Source organism: Anomaloglossus baeobatrachus, chromosome 12, assembly GCF_048569485.1.
Source record: "Anomaloglossus baeobatrachus isolate aAnoBae1 chromosome 12, aAnoBae1.hap1, whole genome shotgun sequence".
In the NCBI taxonomy this organism is placed as follows: domain Eukaryota; kingdom Metazoa; phylum Chordata; class Amphibia; order Anura; family Aromobatidae; genus Anomaloglossus; species Anomaloglossus baeobatrachus.
In genome coordinates, this window is record NC_134364.1 from 143,410,778 (window position 1) to 143,437,915 (window position 27,138).

Here is a 27,138-nt window from a genome sequence, read left to right on the forward strand (position 1 = left end):
AGGGGCATGCAGATGCTCTCTTTTGGGAACGGCAGCCGAGCCAGCTGGGCCGCAAGTTTGCCACCAGGGAGCGGCAGAGAGCTGAAGTGCTGGCCCGCACAATCCGGGAAAAAGACAATCTCCGGAACGCCACCTACCGGGTGCAGGGCCCGATCTACAAGGGCCAGGTCAGGCGGTTCAATCCCCAGCGAGGATGGGGGTTCATTTACGAGCCGGGCCTGGAGGCCGAAATCTTTGTGGCTCGCAGAGATGTGAACTCCTATTTCCCGACGGGCCACCCTGGCCATGACCTGCAACCGGGTGACCTGGTGACGTACACCCGACACTGTGGGGAGAGGGGCTGGTTCGCCCTTGATGTGAAGGGGAGAGAAGGCCGCAGTGTCCCAAGGCGGCCCCAGTCTCCTCCCCCACCGTACCGTCCGGATGTGGAGCTAGAGGAGTATGAGGAAGGCGACCTCAAGTGAAGGCAGCGGTCAACCGTTGCAGCACAGTTGTCCCCCGTTGGGACCATCAGTGTATTTATGTTTATCTTTAGGCAGCGCTGAGCTGTGAAGCGCCTGTCCCAGTTGGGACTGATGTTGTCCCCATTTGCCACCTTTTATCCCCTAAAAGCCCCTTCCACATGAGAAATTATGAACAAGGCCGAGAACTCGCAGGCCACCCACAAACTGGTGGGCTTGTAAATAATTCCGGGCTGGAGTCCCGTTAACCGCCTCCGGAGAGGCAGGTTGGAGGAAGGACCTGCAATAGAGCAGGCTGGGGTCCGGTCACCACCAGGACCGGCGACCATCCTCCGGGGTCAGGGGTCCCCCTGGGAGTGGGGCCCCCTGAGTGACAACCGGGTGCGAGACACCGTACCCGTTCCCGCTTGGGCGACCTGAACCAGGTTCCTGTTTCCGGACTGGGGAAAATGGGTGCTGCCCGTTTCTTAGGGGCAGCATCAAGGTTTAGGTTGTTTGGGTGGGGAAGCGGAAGAACTGGGACCCGTCCATTGTTATTAAAAATGTTTTATTACCGTTTGTAACGTTTAAAGTGATGCACCTCCCGTAAGGGAAGATCTGAAAAAAATATGCTTACCGTTTGTTTGTTTCCCTGTTATTTATATTTTTCAGAAAATAAAACCGGTGATGGACGGGCAGCCCGCGGACGGTCTGCATTTAACCAAGGGGGAATGTGACGCCCTTGACCCCAGGGGTCACAGTACACTAACATCACACAGGAGGAGGTCAGCGGAACCGTAGGACCGGGGTCGGGCGGTGGCCCGCCAGTACCGAACCAGGGAGCAGATTGAAGCCAAGCACCAAGGCAGGGTACTCAGACCCCGACCAGGCTGGGAGCTGCCGTAAAGGTAAAATTATCTGATTGCGGTCTGAACCTTAGGGATTCATTCCCACCCAAGTCCCGTCAGAAGGCAACAGCCCAACCCGTCCGAATAAGTGCCACCGCCAAGTGCCAGAGATCCAAGGACCAGCGCCTGCGGGCAAACGGGCTCTCCCGACACGTACACGCTGGGGAGCGGACTACCCGTGGGAAGCCATAGGAGTCAAATACACTTACACAGGTGCAGGAAAACGACAGCCACCATCAACCCATCCGGGGAGAGTGAGAACACCGCAATCGGCTGTGGGCCCCGTCCATCCAGCCGTTTGGTTTACCAGAGACTCTGTCCTTTCCTGTCTGAGTGAGTACAACAGTGCCATCCGGCACCGCACCGAGCTGCACCGCAACGTTGCACCTGCGCCCACGCTGCCTCCCTGCCTCAGCACTTGCACCTATACCTCCTCCCTACCTCCCCAACCGAGCCCCGGGACCAACAGCCCCTACCCACGGAGGGGTCAACAGCTTAGCTGCTGTCCGCCATCGCTCCCGGGATCCCCCGTCACCAGCAGCGGTGGTGCCCACCATCACCACAACCCGTGGGTGGCGTCACGACCGACATCCCAAATATCCACCAAAAACCTCCCCTATTCACTCGTGGGAGAGGAGGCGCTGCTCGAGCCCCGGGTCCAGCCCCGTGCTCGAGCCACCGGGGAGCAGAAGCACCGAACCCGAGCGCCAGCAATTCCAGGCGAGTGGTGTTCCCACCCCTTCGGCCGCGACAATGGGTTTCAGGCACCTAGCCTTAATCCCCTGCGACTGGGGGTCCGATTCCTCTAGGTCCAGACCACCGTCTGCGACCTAGTTTACTTCTCCCCTGGGAGCTCCAACTCCCAGCTTCCTCAGAGCTCCTCACAGCTCGAGGGTTCCTACTCGACTCACTTGACACCTCCCACCTCCCTGCCTGACCCCTAGGTGGGCGGCCCTATTACTGCTTAAGCAACCCACTGGTGTGCCTGACAGATGTGGTGCAAAGTGTATCTAGGATTTGTGAATGCTGATGGAGGCAGTACTGCAGGATGGAGACCCAGAACCATGGGGGGTTGAATCCTGCACTAAGAAAAAGAGCGTGCAGAACCCTGTGACGACCTGAATAGTCCAGGGCGTCATATTGGCGCAACCATCTCACTACAGCAGACTTTCCCGGGCACAGCTTGGGATAACATCTCGCACAGACAACAGGAGATGAGTGTTTCTCTTTCTTCGTGGGGCCCGTGGCTTGGAGCAGGAGGCTCGGCCAGGGTTCCGGAGAGCAAATAGGGGACACTTCACTAGAAAGACTTCCACAGGCACTGGCGGTGACTACCGACTATCCAGGATTGGCTGGAGCCCATTGTGGCAGAGACCGGTACTCTGGGGCAGGTCCTGAACTACCTGTGAGTAAATGACCTGGAACTGCAGCCTCTGCCTCTCATGTGCCGTCGCCGTCGCCCAGCGCTGCGGCACCAACGGGGACTACCACCATCCCCGTCCGTCCTTCATCATCCTCCCCAGGGTAACCCCGCTCCGCCTGTGGGAAGCGACACCATCCCGGCTGCGACCTTCACCATCAGCCCCGGAAAGCAGTACCCCCAGTGGCGGCCCATCTCTGGCTGTGGACCACAGGTGGGGTCACGATCTAAAAAGACTTTCTTTGCCGTCACTATTACTCCCATCCTCCATCCTTACTCCTGTCCACTGCCTTCCCTCCCTTCTGTATGCCTCGGGGTCACGAAACCGGGTTAGGCCAGCCCGTGACGACGTAGAGGATCTGCACCCCCGGTCTAGCGACAAGTCGGTGAAAACCCCACGACCCCAAGGTGTTACATTTGCTTGCAAGGAATACTGACATTAACCCTCTCCTCCCCAAAGGAATGGAAATCCATTTATTCTGCGGAGTTTCAAACAAAGAGACTCTGTCCCAGAAGCTGTCACTGGTCTGTACTGGAGAGAGGTGACAGAGACAGATCATTTTCCCTATTGGGCACATATAATTTCTTATCAAATGAAATATCTTTAGTAAAATATTCATACATGCTTCTCGTCTTCAAGAAAATCCCACTATAAGGCTTTTTCACACAACCATGCAAAACACACGTTTTCCACGGTCCGTGGTGTAGGTGCGTATATGTGTGCATGTGTTCATGTGTGTGTTCAGTATGTGCTGTCAGTGTTCTATCCGTGTGACATCCAGCTAGCCCATGGACAGCATGAGCTTCTATACTTACCTGTCCATGGTGCTGCTGTGTCCGGCACTGCTGCTGCTTCCAGTCCTCGGTGCAGTGAATATGCAATGAGCATAATAAGCGGGGGTCGGAAACAACTGACAGCAGTGCTGGACACATCAGCAGTGGAGACAGGCCAGTATACAAAATCATTTTATTTCCCAGACAAGTGTTTTTTTCCGGTACTTGAAAAAGTTCTTTCGGTCTAATATAGCGCAAATAGGATATATGCTGATATTAGTTATTTGAACTTTATTAATTAGGCACTCCTATTATTACAACGCGTTTCTATCTATTTAAGTTTCTATCTCTTTTTCCGGTACTTGTCACACTGATGTCACACAGATTACATCAGTGTGTGGTCCGTGTGAAATCTGTGCTGCCGGAGAAAAACGGACATGTCTACGTGTGGAGCACACGGACAACCATATGCTCCACAAGGATATTAGGTCCATGTGGAAACACGCACGTGTGTGCAGACCCAGGGATTTTAATGGCTCTACATGTGTCAGTGTCTCCCTTACGCATACCTCCCAACCGTCCCGGATACAGCGGGACTGTACCGGATTTCAGTGGGTGTCCCGGTGTCATGATCTTGAGCCATGTGTCCCGTGGCTCTGCCCACCCGCTCTCACCCCGTCTGACTTTCTCCCCCTTCTATCCACATGAGCAGAGCCAAGCGCTACTTCATTGCTCTGGCTCTGTGTGCTGCCGCTGTTATGGGTGGGCAGCAGCAGCACTTTCCTGGCTGCCGGCGCTTTAAATCCGGCACCTTCAGCCCAGTGCACTGCTCACTGCTGGGCTGCTTGTGTACGGAAGTGCATCTGTGGGCGGAGCTACCGTGCGACATGCTGAGCTCTGTCCACAGATGAAGAGACTGGAGGGAAAGGAGCTGCAGCACCAAGGAACGCTGTATGTGATCCCTCACCTACCCAAAGCTGTATGCCCCAGCCCCCTCCTCACCAGAACTATATGCCACTAGCCACCCTCCTCACCAGATCTTTATGGCCCCCTCACCAGATTTGTATGCCCCCCAGCCCCCACACCAGATTTGTATGCCCCCCAGCCCCCATACCACATTTGTATGCCCCCCAGCCCCTCACCAGATCTATATGCCCCCCAGCCTTCCCCAGCTCTGTATGCCTCCAGGCCCCTCCGACCAGATCTGTATCCCCCAGCCCCCCCTCACCAGATCTGTATGCCCCAGCCCTCTCCTCACCAGAGCTATATGCCTCCAGCCACCCCCCCTCACCAGATCTGTATGCCCCCCCAGCCCCCACACCAGATTTGTATGCCCCCCAGCCCCCACACCAGATTTGTATGCCCCCCAGCCCCCACACCAGATCTGTATGCCCCCTAGCCCCCTCACCAGATCTTTATGCCCCCTAGCCCCTCACCAGATCTATATGCCTCCAGCCCCCTCTCACCAGATCTGTATCCCCCAGCCCCCCCTCACCAGATCTGTATGCCCCAGCCCTCTCCTCACCACACCAGAGCTATATGCCTCCAGCCACCTCCCCCCCTCACCAGATCTGTATGCCCCCAGCCCCCTCCCACCAGATCTGTATGCCCCAGCCCCCCTATCAGAGCTGTATGTGCCCCCAGAGCTGTATAAGCCCCAACACCAGAGCTATATGCCCCTTAGTAATATCTATGCTACCAGTTATTTATATGCCCCACAGTAAAGTGTATTTCCCCCAGTAATGTGTATACCACTTAGTAACGTGTATGCCCCTCAGTGAAAAACCCAGACGTTCTTCACTGACGTGTTAAACACGCATATGTCCCTTCATACTCCGTGATTCACGGCACACAGTGGTTGTCCATGTGCAATCCGTGATACGTGATCCGTACTCCGTGATTGCACATGAACATATACTCACCTGCCCCGGCTCCTGCTCTCCGTGGTGCTGAAGAGTCCCGCGATTCAGCATCCAGCCACCGCTCTCTCACCTCTGCAGCTACTTCCGGGTCAGCTCTGGCTGCATAAATGAATATGCATGCCATAATGAATCGGCAGGAAGAAGCAGAGAGCAGCTGCCGAACTCAGCGTCGCTGTAGAAGGTGAGTTGAAAAAGCTTTTTATTTTCAATGTTCGTGTTTTTCTGGTACGTGTTTCATGGATCACACCATAGTGTGGTCCGTGGGACATCAGTGATGCCAGAAAAAAACGGACATGTTTCTGTGTGGCAATCACGGATACGCATGTACGCCGCACGGAGACACGGTCAGTGAAAAATCACTGATGTGTGTGCAGACCCATTGATTATAATGGATCTGCATAGGTCAGTGATTCTGGCACGTATAAAAACTAGCACATACGTACCAGAATCACTGACGTCTGAAACTGGCCTAATATGTATGCCCCCTCAAGTACTGTCTATGCCCCAAGACCCTCCTGTGCTGTATATACTATAACACCAGCCCCTCCTGTGATGTATATACTGTAACCCCAGCCCCTCCTGTGATGTATATACTGTAACCCCAGCCCCTCCTGTGATATATATATACTGTAGCCCCCAGCGCCTCATGTGTTGTATATACTGCAGCCCCCAGCCCCTCATGTGCTGTATATACTGCAGCCCCCAGCCCCTCCTGTGATGTATATACTGTAGCCCCCAGCCCCTCCTGTGATATATACTGTATATATACAGTGTATACATATACAGTATGTGTATATATATATATATATATATATATATATATATATATATATATATATATATATAGATTAGTATATAAAACCCCCATCCTCCCTTGTGATACATACACAGTGGTGTCAGTGTTCACTGTGCGTGGCTAGGTCTGTTAAAGTGATGCCAAGTAATCACATGCCGAGGAGGAACTGGACAGAGACAAGCGGGGTAGGTGAGTGTGGCTGCTGCTGGCTTCCCCATATTATTACCTCCAATGTGTGTATATGTATGATGTATGATGACTGTGTATAGATTTGTCTGTTTATATGTATTTTACGGAATTTGTCTTCAAATATGTACCGTATATGTGCGTATGCCCGTACCCACGATCAGGACTCACTGTGTCTTGGAGGCAGCGGGTCCTGACCTGCGGGGCTGTAAGTCTCTGCAGGAGACCACAGCTGCCTGTGCCCACAATCAGGACTCACTGTGTCCTGGAGGCAGCGGGTCCTCACCTGCGGGGCTACACGTCTCCTCCGCAGGAGAACGCAGGAGACCGCAGCTGCCTGTGCCCATGATCAGGACTTGCTGTGTCCTGGAGGCAGCGGGTCCTGACCTGCGGGGCTGTACGTCTCCTCCGCAGGAGAACGCAGGAGACCGCAGCTGCCTGTGCCCATGATCAGGACTCGCTGTGTCCTGGAGGCAGCGGGTCCTGACCTGCGGGGCTGTAATTCTCCTCTGCAGGAGAACGCAGGAGACCGCAGCTGCCTGTGCCCATGATCAGGACTCGCTGTGTCCTGGAGGCAGCGGGTCCTGACCTGCAGGGTTGCACGTCTCCTCTGCAGGAGAACGCAGGAGACCGGAGCTGCCTGTGCCCATGATCAGGACTCGCTGTGTCCTGGAGGCAGCGGGTCCTGATCTGCGGGGCTGTAAGTCTCCTCTACAGGAGACCACAGCTGCCTGTGCCCACGATCAGGACTGTGTCCTGGAGGTAGCGGGTCCTGACCTGCGGGGCTGCACGTCTCCTCCGCAGGAGAATGCAGGAGACCGCAGCTGCCTGTGCCCACGATCAGGACTCACTGTGTCCGGGAGGCAGCGGGTCCTGACCTGCGGGGCTGCAAGTCTCCTCCGCAGGAGAACGCAGCTGCCTATGCCCACGATCAGGGTTCAGTGCGCTGCGGTCTCCTGCTGTGTTCTCCCTACGGAGGACGCATGCAACTGCAGCAAACAATTGATATGCTGCAGTCTGGAAAGACGCTCCGCAGGTCAGTGTTTGCTGCAGAAAAAACAAGCCAGTGGGCACGGGATTTCTAGAAATCCCTCCACTGTGCTTGTACTGTACAACGCAGTGTTTTGGACACAGCAAAAACACGCTACATCCAAAATGCTAGAAACACTGATCGTGGGCACGCAGCCTTAAACAATGTGATCAGCAGTGTTGAAAAGGATTGAATGTGGGCGTGACAGATTGCAAAATGGGTGTGTTAGGGGGCGTGGCCTAAAATTGCCCCTTTGTCCCTCTTTCTCATCTTTAAATGTTGGGAGGTATGCTTACGTGTGAAAACAGACGTCACACATACTGGAAACACAGATGTGTGAAGGAGGCCTAAGAGATTCAGGAAAGTAATCTGATTACTCTGGGTAGAGAGTGCTTATTCTGGAGTGGCTCTTGTGTTGCCTTCTTAACCCTTTCACCCCCAGGCGATTTTCCATTTTTGGCTCCCCTTCTTCTGAGAGCCGTAAGTGTGTTAAGCAGTAAGTGTTTTCCGTCTCTATAGCCATATCAGGCTTATGTTTTGTGCGACGAGTTGTACTTTAGAAAGAAATAGTTAGTTTTACTATATAGTGTACTGAAAAACGGGAACACGATTAAAAAAAAGTGCGATTTAACCAATGTTATTGGGAAATTTTATGGGATGACAGGTGCACAATACAAACAATCAAATACCTGACCCAACTCCATCCCAGGTCACTGAGCCATCACAGCTATGGAGATGTGGAGTTCTGGTGTTTGTAGTTAGGGTAAAGGTACTGTCACACTTTAGCGATGCTCCAGCGATCCCACCAGTGATCTGACCTGGTCAGGATCACTGGTGCGTCGCTACATGGTCGCTGGTGAGCTGTCAATCAGGCAGATCTCACCAGCGACCAGTGACCAGCCCCCAGCGACGCGTGGAAGCGATGCTGCGCTTGGTAACTAAGGTAAATATCAGGTAACCAAGTGATTGGTTACCAGCGCACACCGCTTAGCACTGGCTTCCTGCACTCCTAGCCAGAGTACACATCGGGTTAATAAGCAAACCGCTTTGCTTATTTACCCGATGTGTACTCCGGCTACGTGTGCAGGGAGCAGGGAGCCGGCACTGGCAGCCTGAGAGCGGCGGACGCTAGTAACCAAGGTAAATATCGGGTAACCAAGCAAAGCCCTTCGCTTGGTAACCCAATATTTACCTTGGTTACAGCTTACCGCAGGCTGTCAGAAGCAGACTCCCTGCTTCCTGCACATTTAGATCGTTGCTCTCTCGCTGTCAAACACAGCCATGTGTGCTTCACAGCGGGAGAGCAACATCCAAAAAATGAACCAGCACTGTGTGTAACGAGCAGCGATTTCACAGCAGGGGCCAGATCGCTGCTCAGTGTCACACAAAGTGAGATCGCTAATGAGGTCACTGGAGCGTCACAAAAACCGTGACTCAGCAGCGATCTCACTAGCAATCTCGCTATGTGAGAAGTACCCCTTAGACCTAAAACACACTTCCGCAAAAAAAACGTATGTGTCTTACGGTCCGTTTTTCGGGTCCGTGTTCCGTTTTTAGGGGCGTTTCTCCGCTACGTATGGCATCCGTGTGATGGCGTATGCGAGCCGTGTGTGCGTGTGGAATGTCCGTATTGACATAAAATACGTACGTGTGTAGTCCGTGTGCCTTCCGTTTTTCCAGATCCGTATTTTCACACAAATATCCTTGTTAGCCCATCATAATGTGCTTCTGGTGTGTTTAATTGGTCAATTAACTACCCAATTTGGTTAGTTTGCTTAAAGAACACTTACAAACATGGCTTCTGAGCTCATTCTCACATTATACACACTCCAAAATATGTCTCTCCAATGAAGCAACCATGTATTTGCTCTGGTTGATATCTAGGAGATTTGGGGTTTTTAAAAAATATACTCTTAAATATATTTTTCTTCAAATACGTAAAAGCGCATGAAAGAAAGAACTTCAAAAATGTAAAAAATAAATGTATTTTTTCTATTTAAAATGGTTGCCAGGGTTCAGTTACAGAAAGGAAAAATATTATACTTCATTAGCTTACGTAAGAGTTCAATTAGTCCATACTGATCAATAGAAAATCTTCATCCATCTCTCCTTGGATTCTGAATGGTAAGGCAGGGGTGATATACCGTAGCTTTTCAGCATGTGTTCATTTTGCAGCCTGGAAGGCTTCTGGGACAGTAGGCGACGTGCAGGAGCAGGAGTAGCCCCCTCCATCGTGTCATGTTATATGACAACTGTTCAAACCATATAGGGAAATTACTGCTGGACGCATGTCACATGGTGTAATCTCTAGAAGCTTCCAGATGGTATATATATATATATATATATATATCCTTCCATGTCAGCACTTATGTATATTCAATATATCTATATATATCTTAATATTTATTCCTAATAAGAACTTTATCAATAAACTATGCCCTCCAACATAAACAGAACTGTGAACATATATGTCCTACTATAAAATATTTGATAACTAGATGTATTAATTTTAATGTTTTTACAATTCCCCCTTGAAGCGGGTGAATTATTATTATTAATGAGACCCCGAAAATTAATTAATACATCATTAAAATAACGGATCTTTTTCCCTTATTTGGCGATAATGGATTAATATCAATAATAATGAAAAATATTCAATTTGTATTATTCATGTTGTAAGTTCAATAATATAATAATGTGGATTCATGTTATGGTAGGCCGTGACTGATAATCATATAAAATATATAATTATACTTTCCTAAATTTAAAAGATGCAAAACAAATCCGGTCACCATATGATGTCCTCTGGGTTGATGTCTTCTTATCTCCCATGCAATCGGGCATAAACAGTCTCTTAGAAATATATCCTTTGATAAAAGATGAATGGTTACCCATTTAATACAGTCCCGTATTGCGTTTATCATCGTTAGATCAAGTCCATAAACTTTATTCTTTATTACAAAGTCCATAGCCAATGTTGATAAACCACAGTTCATGAGTGTAGCAGAATAGCATCAGTCTTTGTTGTCTGTGCAGTGTAATTTACATTAGTCACCTTTATTCTCCGCGCTGCCTGTTGTCAAATCCTGGAACAGATGTTAAGACGTTCTTGGTCAGCACGACAGGGGTTAACTTTAACACGTCATTGCTCTCCTTAGTAACTGTAGTGAGGTCTTAATGCACAGACCATGTGTGATTGTCCATCCTGGCACCATGAGATCACTGTGTTTCTGAGGTCCAGGCGCGGTAAGTATTTTGTATGTAACACAGTCTTATTTGAGACGTTACCTTTTGGACCGTTGAATTTCAGCCTTTTAAACCTTTTTGTAGAATCCCTTTTAACTTTAGAAAAATTAATAAAAGTCTTTTATCTTATTCTTGATTGAAGTCTTCATTCCCTAATCTAAATACCAAATATGGCAATAACTATCACTAATAAATGTCACAGCGTATCATAACTTTAATACTATAATACCATGTCATTATTATTATCGTAGAAGTATTAATATAATTGATACTTAGAATGATGTAATAATACTGCATAATGGTATAGACAATAGTATTCTCATGTAATGACCTTTTTTGACATTGGTGTAATTACCTTTCCAAACCCATAGTTGGCAATGTGTTGAATGTAACCAAAATGTAATATAAAATATGAAATAATATAATGTATACCTATTACATGTACCATATTATAAATATGAAAGGCAACAATGTGGCTTATTTAGTTAGATCATTTGTAAAATTATAAACCAAAGCAAATAACCTTTTAGAAAAGATTGGATGATTCCATCAAAACACAATATTATACATTATAAATTATTGATTAAGAAATTATAATATATATTATTTGTAAATATAGGAAGGTAAACCTAGATGTACCTCGATCTTCCATCTTTATTACTCTAACTTAATTTATTTGATTTGTCTATTATTTATTAAATAACCTACTATATAAGAAAATGTGTAACTATAAGTAATATTTCATCCTTATTGTGTTAACATACTAATGTAAGAATAATGTATTACTAGGAAGTAAATAATTGTATATATTGATGAAGGAAGTATTCTTTTCTTCCAAAAAAGTGGAACTTTCCTTTTTAATATGATTCATATTTAATAAAGTAATATTCTTATTTTAGATATTACTTAACTAAATATTGAAGTATTTCTCAATTGAGTTATTTAAAATTTGAAGGAAAAATAAAAAATTGTAGAATTAAAATTTTGATTAAAAATTTGAATATTAAATAAAAATAATTAATATAAAAAATAGGAATAAAAGGAAAAAAGAAAATCGGAATAAAAATAAAAATTGAAATAAAATAAGGCCTTCTATGTATATAACACTTATGACTTTAATAATACATAACCTTAATATTACCAGTATCTTATAGGATTTCCATACCTATCATATCAGTAACCTATAAAAATAATTAAGTCATGTAACTTGCAAATAATACTCTTCTCTTAGTATATAAATGCATTATGATATACTTCAAATATATTTTTTTATTCCCAATTCTTCCTTTGTACTTGAAATATTAATTATTAAAGTATTCTGTAGACACATATATTAATCAAATATAAATGTGTGATTGAGAACAAACCTTTTTCTTTTAATATCATCAATATGATGTTATAAAAAATTAATGTCAAAATTAAATTAAATTAAAATTTGTTGTATATCTTCAAGACCATATTATAAATATCCCTTCCATATTTTAAAAGAAAAATGATTACCAATCTGTGTATCAGTAAAAGAAGTAACTCATAACTGTATAAAAATCAAAACGTTAAAACCTTATTCTAGAATGTAATTCTTCAGAATAAACCTTTAATAAGGATCCTAACATCTCTATACTAAAGAAATATGTCTATGAATAAGATATATTCTGTATAAATTCCTTCATTATTTATACTTATGTACTATAACTTATTTATTCTAATAATATACATACATATTATAACCTCGAAATTAAAACAAAAATTCCCTTTTTTTTCTTTTGGAAGCTTCAAAGATCTCTTAACCAAGTAATTGACATTGGCAGCTGCTCAGACAATCAATCATTCATAGACACATCTATGCACACAAGACTGTCATGGTTCTTTAATATACATCCACATAGAAACATTGACAGACACAAATCCCTGTTTTTCCAATTTTCCTATGCGCATTTCAAAATATGATACTAATATAAATGATTTTATTCATTCCATATACTCATGAGTGACAGGTACCTTTGATAGTCACATACTATACATTTGACCATAGGACAGACATTTATTATTATTAGCTTTAGTAATTCAAGTGTCACATGCTTTGGTTACGTGCAAAGAACATTCCATTCCAAAACAGCAAGCAGTTTTACTCCACTCCAAAACTCAGATTACATTTCTAATAACTCTAAAGAAGATATATATTCATAATAGAAATGTTAAACTAATGGTCCTCTGGCAATTGGTACCTGAGAAAATAATAATTCTTCTTCTTCTTATTATTATTATTATTATTATTATTAATAATCATGCTTTCGCAATTAACCTTACACAATAAGATATATGTTACCTGATTGAGGACAAGAACAAATGTATAAATAAAAAGTTAATACTTCATCAATCTGCTTTACTGATAAATTCTGAGGGAAATAAAAGAATAAAATTTTCATCATATTTATGATAAAAAAATGAAACACTTAAACTCAGTTACTTCCTCTTATTATTACATTTTAAATATTATTATTCATATACAGAGATCAAATTATTAATTTATAAAATTTTAGACTATCATAACTAAATGAAGACATGACTTTGCTTATACTATCACTACTTATAATATAGATTGTATATATATATATATATATATATATGTTAGGTCCAGAAATATTTGGACAGTGACACAATTTTCGCGAGTTGGGCTCTGCATGCCACCACATTGGATTTGAAAAAAAACCTCTACAACAGAATTCAAGTGCAGATTGTAACGTTTAATTTGAAGGTTTGAACAAAAATATCTGATAGAAATTGTAGGAATTGTCACATTTCTTTACAAACACTCCACATTTTAGGAGGTCAAAAGTAATTGGACAAATAAACCAAACCCAAACAAAATATTTTTATTTTCAATATTTTGTTGCAAATCCTTTGGAGGCAATCACTGCCTTAAGTCTGGAACCCATGGACATCACCACACGCTGGGTTTCCTCCTTCTTAATGCTTTGCCAGGCCTTTACAGCCGCTGCCTTCAGGTCTTGCTTGTTTGTGGGTCTTTCCGTCTTAAGTCTGGATTTCAGCAAGTGAAATGCATGCTCAATTGGGTTAAGATCTGGTGATTGACTTGGCCATTGCAGAATGTTCCACTTTTTTGCACTCATGAACTCCTGGGTAGCTTTGGCTGTATGCTTGGGGTCATTGTCCATCTGTACTATGAAGCGCCGTCCGATCAGCTTTGCAGCATTTGGCTGAATCTGGGCTGAAAGTATATTCCGGTACACTTCAGAATTCATCCGGCTACTCTTGTCTGCTGTTATGTCATCAATAAACACAAGTGACCCAGTGCCATTGAAAGCCATGCATGCCCATGCCATCACGTTGCCTCCACCATGTTTTACAGAGGATGTGGTGTGCCTTGGATCATGTGCCGTTCCCTTTCTTCTCCAAACTTTTTTCTTCCCATCATTCTTGTACAGGTTGATCTTTGTCTCATCTGTCCATAGAATACTTTTCCAGAACTGAGCTGGCTTCATGAGGTGTTTTTCAGCAAATTTAACTCTGGCCTGTCTATTTTTGGAATTGATGAATGGTTTGCATCTAGATGTGAACCCTTTGTATTTACTTTCATGGAGTCTTCTCTTTACTGTTGACTTAGAGACAGATACACCTACTTCACTGAGAGTGTTCTGGACTTCAGTTGATGTTGTGAATGATTTCTTCTTCACCAAAGAAAGTATGCGGCGATCATCCACCACTGTTGTCATCCGTGGACGCCCAGGCCTTTTTGAGTTCCCAAGCTCACCAGTCAATTCCTTTTTTCTCAGAATGTACCCGACTGTTGATTTTGCTACTCCAAGCATGTCTGCTATCTCTCTGATGGATTTTTTCTTTTTTTTTCAGCCTCAGGATGTTCTGCTTCACCTCAATTGAGAGTTCCTTAGACCGCATGTTGTCTGGTCACAGCAACAGCCTCCAAATGCAAAACCACACACCTGTAATCAACCCCAGACCTTTTAACTACTTCATTGATTACAGGTTAACGAGGGAGACGCCTTCAGAGTTAATTGCAGCCCTTAGAGTCCCTTGTCCAATTACTTTTGGTCCCTTTAAAAAGAGGAGGCTATGCATTACAGAGCTATGATTCCTAAACCATTTCTCCGATTTGGATGTGAAAACTCTCATATTGCAGCTGGGAGTGTGCACTTTCAGCCCATATTATATATATAATTGTATTTCTGAACATGTTTTTGTAAACAGCTAAAATAAAACGTGTCACTGTCCAAATATTTCTGGACCTAACTGTATGTATATATGTAATGCATAGATTCACTGTATATGAATAATCATGATCAAATAGCAAAATTATTTTATCCAGAAGACCCCTTTTATCCAGCTAAAACCCAAACCTCAATTTTTTCAAGATCCGATCTATTACAGTAATTTCCAGAATATTGGAATGGAAATTATTTTGTAACTCAATTTTTCTCCTTAAATGAGAAAGAATGTCTCCTCTCTGAAAAACCACCCAGCTGTCGCTGGCTGTCAAATTCTCTGGACAACATTGTTTCTTCTTTCAATAGTAACCCGGGGAGAGAATCTGCACAAGACACCTGTTTCTGTCTTTCAAAGCTTTTACTCATCATTTGTCTGGGATCATTAATATCTGATCCTGTGACCAATCCCTTCACTGGAGACAAGGGAAACAAAGGTTTTTCCTGTGGAAAAAGATTTTTAGATAATAATTGTGATGGATTGTATGGTTTGTAACACGTATGCAATTTCCTGCGAATTTCATACATTCTGTCACAGAAATATCTGGATCTGGGAGACACTGTTGGTTTTTCACAGAATCTCTCCCTTTTTCGTGTTGGTTTTTCAGAATTAATTAATTTCTGTTTTGATTGACTTTGGTGATCTCTAACAAAATCGATAAATGTCGTACATTCGAATAGGGACTTTTTATTTAATGCCACCGTACAAGCTGCATTATCAAGGAAATTAAATTTCCTTATGAATGTGGAAATTAAAGATTTTAATCTGACATTTGGAATGACCGCCCTATATAAACATTCAAAAATGGACATAAATGAGAACGTACTTTCATTCTCTTCAATTTGTAATTCAATTCCTTTAACATCTCATAATCTGGATTCGCTTCATTTCTTTCACAGAAGATGAGATTTTTCAGCCTTATGATATCGTTATCATTTGAACAATCAAATGTCTCATTGTCAGAAGACTTTTTTAATGCCAATCGTCTGAAAAAATGCTGAGGTATCCATATACGGAATAACTGAGTCTTTTCACTATTGGTTAAATTTAATTTTTCAACGGAGCTTTCAAATATCTCTGAATTTCTGCAAACATATATTTTAGGATTATATGCGGGAATTAATTTGCATAAGTCCAATAGACTCTTTCTAATTTTAATCCCTAACTTAGTCTGTTCTATTTTTAGAAACTGATCGTCGCCATTTTCTCTGTGCACGTGTCCTACTTTGACAACTTTCTGCACGTCTCCCACTCTGGCTCCTCCCCCTTCTGGCTTCTCTACGTCATTTCCTGCTTCTTTCCCGGTGTCCTGAAAGTCACCTTGAATACACGGAACATGTCTGCCGCCATCTTCAGGATTCTGATTAGCAAAATTACAGTCTAAATCTGACTTTTCATTTGCAACATTACAGTCAGAATTCACAATATCACTGACTGACATTCCAGGTTCTAAGCAGTCTTTGGATTTCTCTATTATATACGGATAAGGCTGTACATCAACTTAGATAATGGTATAATGCCTCAAGCATATGGACAAATATTGGAATATACAATGAAAAATGCTACTTGCTAATTTGAACATGTGAATAATGAATTGCATACCTGCCATGAATATTAGGAAAAAGGAGATATTTAGCAATCGCATTGATCAATGTAACTGAGCCCCAAGGCCTCGTCAAGGCATATCTCTATATTGGGGTCCCTAGTTCTGTGACCCTAACTGTGTGTCATCTCATTGCAATTAAAAACTGCTATGGGTGGAGAGGGGTAACTAAGGACTTTCTTATATAGGAGATGGAAAAAACATGGCCGAAAGGGGCGGAGCTGTGTTCACATTCAGAAAAAAACTACATATAACTGAATAGGATAACTGAAGTGAGCACTAATATATATATATTATGAGTGCAAGCCAAAAATTACATACTATATACGGATAAGGCTGCACATCAACTTAGATAATGGTATAATGCCTCAAGCATATGGACAAATATTGGAATATACAATGAAAAATGCTACTTGCTAATTTGAACATGTGAATAATGAATTGCATACCTGCCATGAATATTAGGAAAAAGGAGATATTTAGCAATCGCATTGATCAATGTAACTGAGCCCCAAGGCCTCGTCAAGGCATATCTCTATATTGGGGTCCCTAGCTCTGTGACCCTAACTGTGTGTCATCTCATTGCAATTAAAAACTGCTATGGGTGGAGAGGGGTAACTAAGGACTTTCTTATATAGGAGATGGAAAAAACATGGCCGAAAGGGGCGGAGCTGTGTTCACATTCAGAAAAAAACTACATATAACTGAATAGGATAACTGAAGTGAGCACTAATATATATATATTATGAGTGCAAGCCAAAAATTACATACTATATACGGATAAGGCTGCACATCAACTTAGATAATGGTATAATGCCTCAAGCATATGGACAAATATTGGAATATACAATGAAAAATGCTACTTGCTAATTTGAACATGTGAATAATGAATTGCATACCTGCCATGAATATTAGGAAAAAGGAGATATTTAGCAATCGCATTGATCAATGTAACTGAGCCCCAAGGCCTCGTCAAGGCATATCTCTATATTGGGGTCCCTAGCTCTGTGACCCTAACTGTGTGTCATCTCATTGCAATTAAAAACTGCTATGGGTGGAGAGGGGTAACTAAGGACTTTCTTATATAGGAGATGGAAAAAACATGGCCGAAAGGGGCGGAGCTGTGTTCACATTCAGAAAAAAACTACATATAACTGAATAGGATAACTGAAGTGAGCACTAATATATATATATATATTATGAGTGCAAGCCAAAAATTACATACTATATACGGATAAGGCTGCACATCAACTTAGATAATGGTATAATGCCTCAAGCATATGGACAAATATTGGAATATACAATGAAAAATGCTACTTGCTAATTTGAACATGTGAATAATGAATTGCATACCTGCCATGAATATTAGGAAAAAGGAGATATTTAGCAATCGCATTGATCAATGTAACTGAGCCCCACGGCCTCGTCAAGGCATATCTCTATATTGGGGTCCCTAGCTCTGTGACCCTAACTGTGTGTCATCTCATTGCAATTAAAAACTGCTATGGGTGGAGAGGGGTAACTAAGGACTTTCTTATATAGGAGATGGAAAAAACATGGCCGAAAGGGGCGGAGCTGTGTTCACATTCAGAAAAAAACTACATATAACTGAATAGGATAACTGAAGTGAGCACTAATATATATATATTATGAGTGCAAGCCAAAAATTACATACTATATACGGATAAGGCTGCACATCAACTTAGATAATGGTATAATGCCTCAAGCATATGGACAAATATTGGAATATACAATGAAAAATGCTACTTGCTAATTTGAACATGTGAATAATGAATTGCATACCTGCCATGAATATTAGGAAAAAGGAGATATTTAGATATTTAGGGTAACTAAGGACTTTCTTTTTCTGAATGTGAACACAGCTCCGCCCCTTTCGGCCATGTTTTTTTCCTTCTCCTATATAAGAAAGTCCTTAGTTACCCCTCTCCACCCATAGCAGTTTTTAATTGCAATGAGATGACACACAGTTAGGGTCACAGAGCTAGGGACCCCAATATAGAGATATGCCTTGACGAGGCCTTGGGGCTCAGTTACATTGATCAATGTCTCCTTTTTCCTAATATTCATGGCAGGTATGCAATTCATTATTCACATGTTCAAATTAGCAAGTAGCATTTTTCATTGTATATTCCAATATTTGTCCATATGCTTGAGGCATTATACCATTATCTAAGTTGATGTGCAGCCTTATCCGTATATAGTATGTAATTTTTGGCTTGCACTCATAATATATATATATTAGTGCTCACTTCAGTTATCCTATTCAGTTTTTGGATTTCTCTATCACTGACTTTCCTGACAATTCAGGTTGTCTATTTCCACCATTTTTACATTTTTCTATGATTAACTTTTGAAATTCATAGACTAAATGACAGACATTTCTGATTTTCTGTTTCTCTCTATTAAAAGACCTTGCACATTCTACACGTGAATTCTCAAGTTCACACTCCCCATAAAAGCTTAACCAAAGCTCTTCCACATTAGAAATATCTGAATAAGTGAACTGAAGTTTACTTTGCTTAACATATGAAAAGATAAAATCCATTTTCTTACCTGAAATGATCAGATGATCTCATGGATAATCCTCTAAGACTTGATTCACCTTGTTCAGCACGTCCAATACTTGTTATGGACTGACTTTGTCTTTCTTGCTCAAAGACACGTCAAAGGTTCACTTCTGTGACTTTGTAACTCTTTAACCCCTTCACCCCCGGCCACTAGAACACCTTAATGACCGGGCCATTTTTTGCAATTCTGACCAGTGTCACTTTGACAGGTTATAACTCTGGAACGCTTCAACGGATCCTGGCGATTCTGAGATTGTTTTTTCGTGACATATTGTACTTCATGTCAGTGGTAAATTTAAACCGATAATTTTTGCGTTTATTTGTGAAAAATTAGGAAATTTTGCAAAAATTTTGAAAATTTCGCAATTTTCAAACTTTGAAAATGTATGCCCATAAATCTGAGAGATATGTCACACAAAATAGTTACTAAATAAACTTTCCCACATGTCTACTTTACATCAGCGCAATTTTCGAAACAAATTTTTTTTTCGTTAGGAAGTTAGAAGGGGTCAAAGGTCATCAGCGATTTCTCATTTTTCCAACAAAATTTAGAAAATAATTTTTTTTAGGGACCACATCACATTTGAAGTGACTTTGAGAGGCCGAGGTGACAGAAAATACCCAAAAGTGACCCCATTCTAAAAACTGCACCCCTCACTCTGCTCAAAACCACATCAAAAAAGTTTATTAACCCTTTAGGTGCTTCACAGGAACCAAAGCAATTTGGAAGGAAAAAATGAAAATTTTACTTTTTAACACAAAAATGTTACTTTAGCCATAAAATTTTCATTTTCACAAGGGAGAAAAGAGAAAGTGCACCATACAATTTATTGTGCATATACTCCTGAGTACGCTGATACCCCATATGTGGTAAAAATCAATTGTTTGGGCGCACAGCGGAGCTCGGAAGGGAAGGCGCGCCATTTGAATTTTTGAACGCAAAATTAGCTGACTCATTAGCGGACGCCATGTCGGGTTTGAAGACCCCCTGAGGTGCCTATACAATGGAGCTCCCCCACAAGTGACCCCATTTTGGAAACTAGAGCCCTCAAATAATTTTTCTAGATGTTTGGTGAGCACTTTGAACACCTGGGGGCTTCACAGAAGTTTATAACGTTGAGCTGTGAAAAGAAAATTATTTTTTTTTACCACAAAACGGTTGCTTCAACTAGGTAGCTTTTTTTCCACAAGGGTATCAGGAAAAAATGCACCATAAAATGTTTTGTGCATTTTCTCCTGAGTACGCAGATACCTCATATGTGATGGAAATCAAATGTTTGGACACACGGCAAGGCTCGGAAGGTAAGGAGCGCCATTTGAATTTTTGAGTGCAAAATTAGCTGACTTCACGGGAGCGCGCAGGGGCCATCGCCGGAGCGCAATACTTACCATTGGAGCAGGCGCGGTGACAGCAGAGGCGACGTCTGCGGCGGCAGCAGCGGTGGCGTGGTACCAAAAGAACCAGCCACTCCACGCTGCAGACATGTTGGGGGAGGGTCCCCAGACCAGGACAGGCCTGGGGAGGGCGGCCACCCGCAGATTAGACCGCCCCACTGCACACTGATTGGAGCGATTGCGCGTCATAGCACGATCTCTCCAATCAGTGCTGCAGGGGCTGGGGGCGACATGTTTGAGATCCACCTATGATCTGCTGTAGCTGCTACGGCATCTCATAACTGGATCTCACAGTCTCACACTAATTCGGGCATTATTTTTGCCGAAATTAGTGCGAACGATGTGGTTGGCGGTTCAGATTTGAACAGCCAATCACATCGATCGCCTATGGGGGGTGGCGATGCCACCCCCCTGGGGTCAAGCAAAGGTCCCCTGCTGTAAGAAACAGCAGCGGACATCATTTGAAAGCCGTTGCTATGGCCACGGCAATCAAATGAAGTTTAGGCCGTAAAATTACGTCCCTAGTCGTTAAGTCACGTTAAAATAGGACGTAATTTTACTGCCCGTGGTCGTGAAGGGGTTAAAGTTCATTTAAAAAAACATTCATGCGACTTGAACTTATCCGTATTTTCTAGGTTCTGCGTGATTTTTATAAATTGTCGATTCCTGATACTTTGCAGGAGATACGTATTACTTATAACCCCCCGTTTGCAAAGTGAAGAAACAACAAAAAATAAAAAAAAAAAAACACGAATGGCTGGCTCTCCAAAATGTTAAAAAATATACTCTTAAATATATTTTTCTTCAAATACGTAAAAGCGCATGAAAGAAAGAACTTCAAAAATGTAAAAAATAAATGTATTTTATCTATTTAAAATGGTTGCCAGGGTTCAGTTACAGAAAGGAAAAATAATATACTTCCTCAGCTTACGTAAGAGTTCAATTAGTCCATACTGATCAATAGAAAATCTTCATCCATCTCTCCTTGGATTCTGAATGGTAAGGCAGGGGTGATATACCGTAGCTTTTCAGCATGTGTTCATTTTGCAGCCTGGAAGGCTTCTGGGACAGTAGGCGACGTGCAGGAGCAGGAGTAGCCCCCTCCATCGTGTCATGTTATATGACAACTGTTCAAACCATATAGGGAAATTACTGCTGGACGCATGTCACATGGTGTAATCTCTAGAAGCTTCCAGATGGTATATATATATATATATCCTTCCATGTCAGCACTTATGTATATTCAATATATCTATATATATCTTAATATTTATTCCTTATAAAGAACTTTATCAATAAACTATGCCCTCCAACATAAACAGAACTGTGAACATATATGTCCTACTATAAAATATTTGATAACTAGATGTATTAATTTTAATGTTTTTACAGGGGTTAGGCGACATATGATTGAAGAAGAGCCACCACTGGAGAGAAGGATGTGGATTCACCCCCTTGTGAAGCTCAGGAAAACACATGGGCATTTTAATATTCTCTATGGCGAAATACGGAAATTTGCACCAAAATTCCAAGCCTACTGCCATCTCACCATGAATTCATTTGACAACATCCTTGGCCTTGTGTACCATCGTTTGAAGCATCAGGACCCCTGTATGCGCCTCAGCATCTCCCCTGAGGAACGACCGTTGGTGACTTTACGGTAGGTGTTGTCATGTATACTCATGCTTTATCTGTTATTTGGAAATACATGTTAAATCTCAAAGGCATCATTTTGTAGAAATTATGTAATTTTAAATTTAGGTATTTGCTGAAAACTTATATAGATCAAATAACCTCATTGTAATCTTAAAATATGATCTGAGTGCTCACATCTACCATTCTAACTCTAAAATTAAAGAAACAAGAGTCATAAATCAAACAATCTTGGTTATTAAACAGAAAAGTAATTATTTTTCCAATATGGAAAGTACATATCAACACATATGTATTTCCAACAAAAGCAATAAAATAATAGTCGTACACAGTATCTCGCCAGTCATTGGATGACACAAAAATTTGTATTGCAAAACAACTTTCATGAATAGTCAAAGTAATGTCATGTTTTTTTTCTATTTCAGTTACCTTGCAACTGGGCAATCCATCAGCAGTCTACATTTCGAATTCTTATTGGGAAGGTCTACAATTGGCAAGATTATCCTGCATACCTGCACTGTGCTATGGGAGACCCTTAGGCATCATGTCATGCAGCTGCCTTCAACACAGGAATGGATGCACATTTCAGAAGAATTTTTTTAGAAAACAGCTTTCCCTAATTGTATTGGCGCCATTGACGGAAAGCATATTAGAGTGAAGAAACCACCTAACTCTGCATCAAGATATTTTAATTATCATAAGTTTTTTTCTGTAGTTATTTTAGCCATGGTAGATACAAACTACTGCTTTTTATTTGCTGATATTGGGGCCTATGGCAGTGCCTCAGATGCACGCATTTTCAGAAGCTCACGTTTAGCAAGACGATTAATGTCTGATAGTTTAAAGAAGTTGTCCAGTTACCAAAACTGATTTTTTTTTCTGATAAATCTTGCTAATATGTGCCCCTCAACACATCTATTATGTTTTTTCAGCAAAATTACCTTTTATTGTGCACCAGCAGCACATGCTCATTGCTGGCTCCAGCTCTGATGGGGTTAATCTCTCCTCTGACTTCCTGTGTTCAGTTCCTACAAGTCCCAGAACTCTTTGTGGCTCTAGGGCGGTGTCTAGCTTATCTAACACACCCATTGTGTCTAATACACCCACTCTGCTCCCACCCAAACCCTCCTCCCTGCCTCTTCCCAGTGGATGTGCACTCAGTGAAATCACACAGATAGCAGCAGCTCTACACAGCCAGGGGAAGAAAGTGTGTGTGCGCGTATATACAGTGTATGTGTATGCGAGTGTGCGCGTATATACAGTGTGTGTGTATATACAGTGTGTGAGTGTGTATGTGTGTGTGTGTGTGTGTATGTCATACTCACCTGTCTGCAGGGTCCCGGTGCCATGCCTGCTTCCAGCCCCTGTCTCGGTCCCGCCGCTTCGGCTGTGTGCAGTCTCCCCGGGGCACGTACGAAGCTTGCAGGACCTGGCGGTGGATCACCTGATGCAGTCACCTGACGCATCAGCTGATCGTAGTCTCGCCAGCTTTTTCGCGCCCGGCCGGCTATCAGCTGATCCTGCCGTCAGGGGACTTCATCAGCTGATTACCGGCAGCTCCTGCAGTGATGGGCCAGGATCAGACTCCCCTGCAGGAGCTGCCGGTAATCAGCACATAAGTGAGTATGTGTTTATTTTATTTTTTTTCTACTGATGCATCAGCTGATTGTATAATCGGCTTTTATACAATCAGCTGATGTGTCATGTGATTCACGTAGTTTAACCTGACACATCATCTGATCGCTTTGCCTTCCAGCAAACCGATCAGATGATATTGGATCCGGATTGGACGGCGCGGGACCCTAACCCAGGATTACTGCGGAGGGGGGTTTATTTCAATAAAGATGGAGTCACTAATTGTGTTGTGTTTTATTTCTAATAAAAATATTTTTCTGTGTGTTGTGTTTTTTTGTTTTATCATTACTAGAAATTCATGGTGGCCATGTCTAATATTGGCGTGACACCATGAATTTCGGGCTTAGGGCTAGCTGATAATATACAGCTAGCCCTAACTCCATTATTACCCAGCTAGCCACCCGGCATCAGGGCAGCTGGAAGAGTTGGATACAGCGCCAGAAGATGGCGCTTCTATGAAAGCGCCATTTTCTGGGGTGGCTGCGGACTGCAATTCGCAGTGGGGGTGCCCAGAAAGCCTAGGCACCCTTCACTGTGGATTCCAATCCCCAGCTGCCTAGTTGTACCCGGCTGGACACCAAAATTAGGCGAAGCTTACGTCATTTTTTTTTTTAATTATTTCATGAAATTCATGAAATAATTAAAAAAAAAAGGGCTTCTCTATATTTTTGGTTCCCAGCCGGGTACAAATAGGCAGCTGGGGGTTGGGGGCAGCCCGTACCTGCCTGCTGTACCCGGCTAGCATACAAAAATATGGCGAAGCCCATGTCATTTTTTTTTTCTTTTTGGGTAAAAAACTGCATACAGTCCTGGATGGAGGATGCTGAGCTTTGTAGTTCTGCAGCTTCTGTCTGCTCTCCTGCATACACTAGTGAATGGTGGATGGTGAGCCTTGTAGTTCTGCAGCTGCTGTCTGCTCTCCTGCATACACTAGTGAATGGAGGATGCTGAGCCTTGTAGTTCTGCAGCTGCTGTCTGCTCTCCTGCATACAATGAACATTTTGAATAAGGAAATGACATCAGACTTTTTTTTTTTTCATCAACAATCTTTAATGGCATTGTGCACTGATTAAAAACGCAGCGAGCAAAAACGCAGCAAAAAACGCACCAAAAACGTGACATGCATTACCGCAGATGACAGAGCAGAGCAAGTTGGTGACATGCTCTGCTCTGACACATAGTGTGCTGCATATCACTGTATCCACTCTGGGACTTGTTGTGCAGGTGACCGGATGATACATGTCACTAACTTGCTCCACTGTGACTTCTGCTGCATTGTTCCAACTGTATACACTCTCACATGAACAAGTCTCAGAGTGGGGCAGTTAGTGACATGTATCATCCGGTCACCTGCACAACAAGTCCCAGAGTGGAGACAGTTAGTGAAATGCAGCATCCGGTCACCTGCACAACAAGTACCAGAGTGGTGAAAGATAGTGACATGCAGCACACTATGTGTCAGAGCAGAGCATGTCACTGTCTCCACTCCGCTGACCTCACAGCCCGTACACGCTGCGATGGATGCAGGAGGACACAGAACAAGTAATCGGCCGACACTGGAGTCATCTGATTACTTGGGATGAATGAGAAGTAAAATGCTCTGGTGCTCGATGGGCGAAGCCCATGCCGATTTTTTTTTTAAAAAAATTCATTAAAAATAAAAATAAAAAAAAAAAAAAAAAAAAATCACATTGTTTGTGGGCTCCCGCTGCATTTTCTATTGCTAAGGGTAACCAAAGCAGCTACTGGCTGCTAGCCCCCACTGCTTGTTGTAACTTTCACTGGCAATAGAAATGCAGGGAAGCATTTTTTTTTTTTATAAAGGTTTTTCCCTGAAAACGTTTTTAAGAAAATAACGTGGGCTTCGCCATATTTTTGTATGCTAGCCAGGTACAGCAGGCAGCTACGGGCTGCCCCCAACCCCCAGATGCCTAGTTGTACCCGGCTGGGAACCAAAAATCTAGAGAAGCCCTTTTTTTTCATGAATTTCATGAAATAATTAAAAAAAAAATGATGTGGGCTTCGCCAAATTTTTGAGTCCAGCCAGGTACAACTAGGCAGCTGGGGATTGGAATCCACAGTGCAGGGTGCCCAAACTTTCTGGGCCCCCCACTGCGAATTGCAGTCCACAGCTGCCCCAGAAAATGGCGCTTTCATAGAAGCGCCATCTTCAGGCGCTGTATCCAACTCTTCTAGTGGCCCTGGTGGCAGGTGGCACGCTGGGTAATAAGGGGTTAATACCAGCTATGTGTTACCAGCTGGTATAAAGCCCGAGATTCTTAATGTCAGGCCAAGTTTAACCTGGCCATTAAGAATTTACAACAAAGGGTTTAAAAATAAAAAAGACATCACACAGAGAAAAATACTTTATTAGAAATAAATACACAGACACAGTAGGGACTCCATGTTTATTACTCCCTCTCACCCCTCCACGATGGAGAGATTTCTGTACTGACCATGCCAGGAGAGGGGGAGGAAAAGAGAGCGAGCTGGGGGGGAGGAAAAGAGGGGGGGAGAAGAGAGAGAGGGGGGGTGGGAAGAGAGAGAGGGGGGGGGGGGAAAGAGAGAGAGAGAGGGGGGTGAAAGAGAGAGAGAGAGGGGGGGAAAGAGAGAGAGGGGGGGGAAGAGAGAGAGGGGGGGGAAGAGAGAGAGGGGGGGGAAGAGAGAGAGGGGGGGGAAGAGAGAGAGGGGGGAAGAGAGAGAGGGGTGGGGAAGAGAGAGGGGGGGGAAAGAGAGAGGGGGGGAAGAGAGAGGGGGGAGAAAGAGAGAGAGGGGGGAGAAGAGAGAGAGGGGGGAGAAAGAGAGAGAGGGGGGAGAAGAGAGAGAGGGGGGAGAAGAGAGAGAGGGGGGAGAAGAGAGAGAGGGGGGTGGGAGAGAGAGAGGGGGTGGGACAGAGAGGGGGGGGAGAGAGAGGGGGAGAAGAGAGAGAGGGGGAGAAGAGAGAGAGGGGGAGAAGAGAGAGGGGGAGAAGAGAGAGGGGGGAGAAGAGAGAGGGGGGAGAAGAGAGAGGGGGGAGAAGAGAGTGGGGAAAGAAGAGGGGGGGGGCAGAGGTGCTCTGTCACCAACTGTCTCCACTCTGTGACTTGTGGTGCAGGTGACAGAGTGCAGACAGTTGGTCCCATGCAGCAGGACAGATGGCAGAGCACAGCGGTGACATGCCTGTCAGTGTCTTGCTGCTGGGAGGAGCAGAAGATGATCACACTGCCCGACACCGGCCGCTCTCCTGACATCGCAGCAGAGTGGGCGGGTGGAGAGTGTGAGCACATACTTACATGCAGGGGGGGGATTCAGCTGAAGAAC

At 43.6% G+C, this 27,138-nt stretch overlaps 1 long non-coding RNA gene across 1 annotated transcript; it reads left to right on the forward strand.

The window, feature by feature from the left end:
* Positions 1–1,134: 1,134 nt before the first annotated feature.
* Positions 1,135–23,701, forward strand: LOC142258031 (uncharacterized). The gene is made up of 3 exons (XR_012727700.1): positions 1,135–1,348; positions 21,943–22,210; positions 22,629–23,701. It is a non-coding gene; the product is annotated as an uncharacterized LOC142258031 (long non-coding RNA).
* Positions 23,702–27,138: the final 3,437 nt, after the last annotated feature.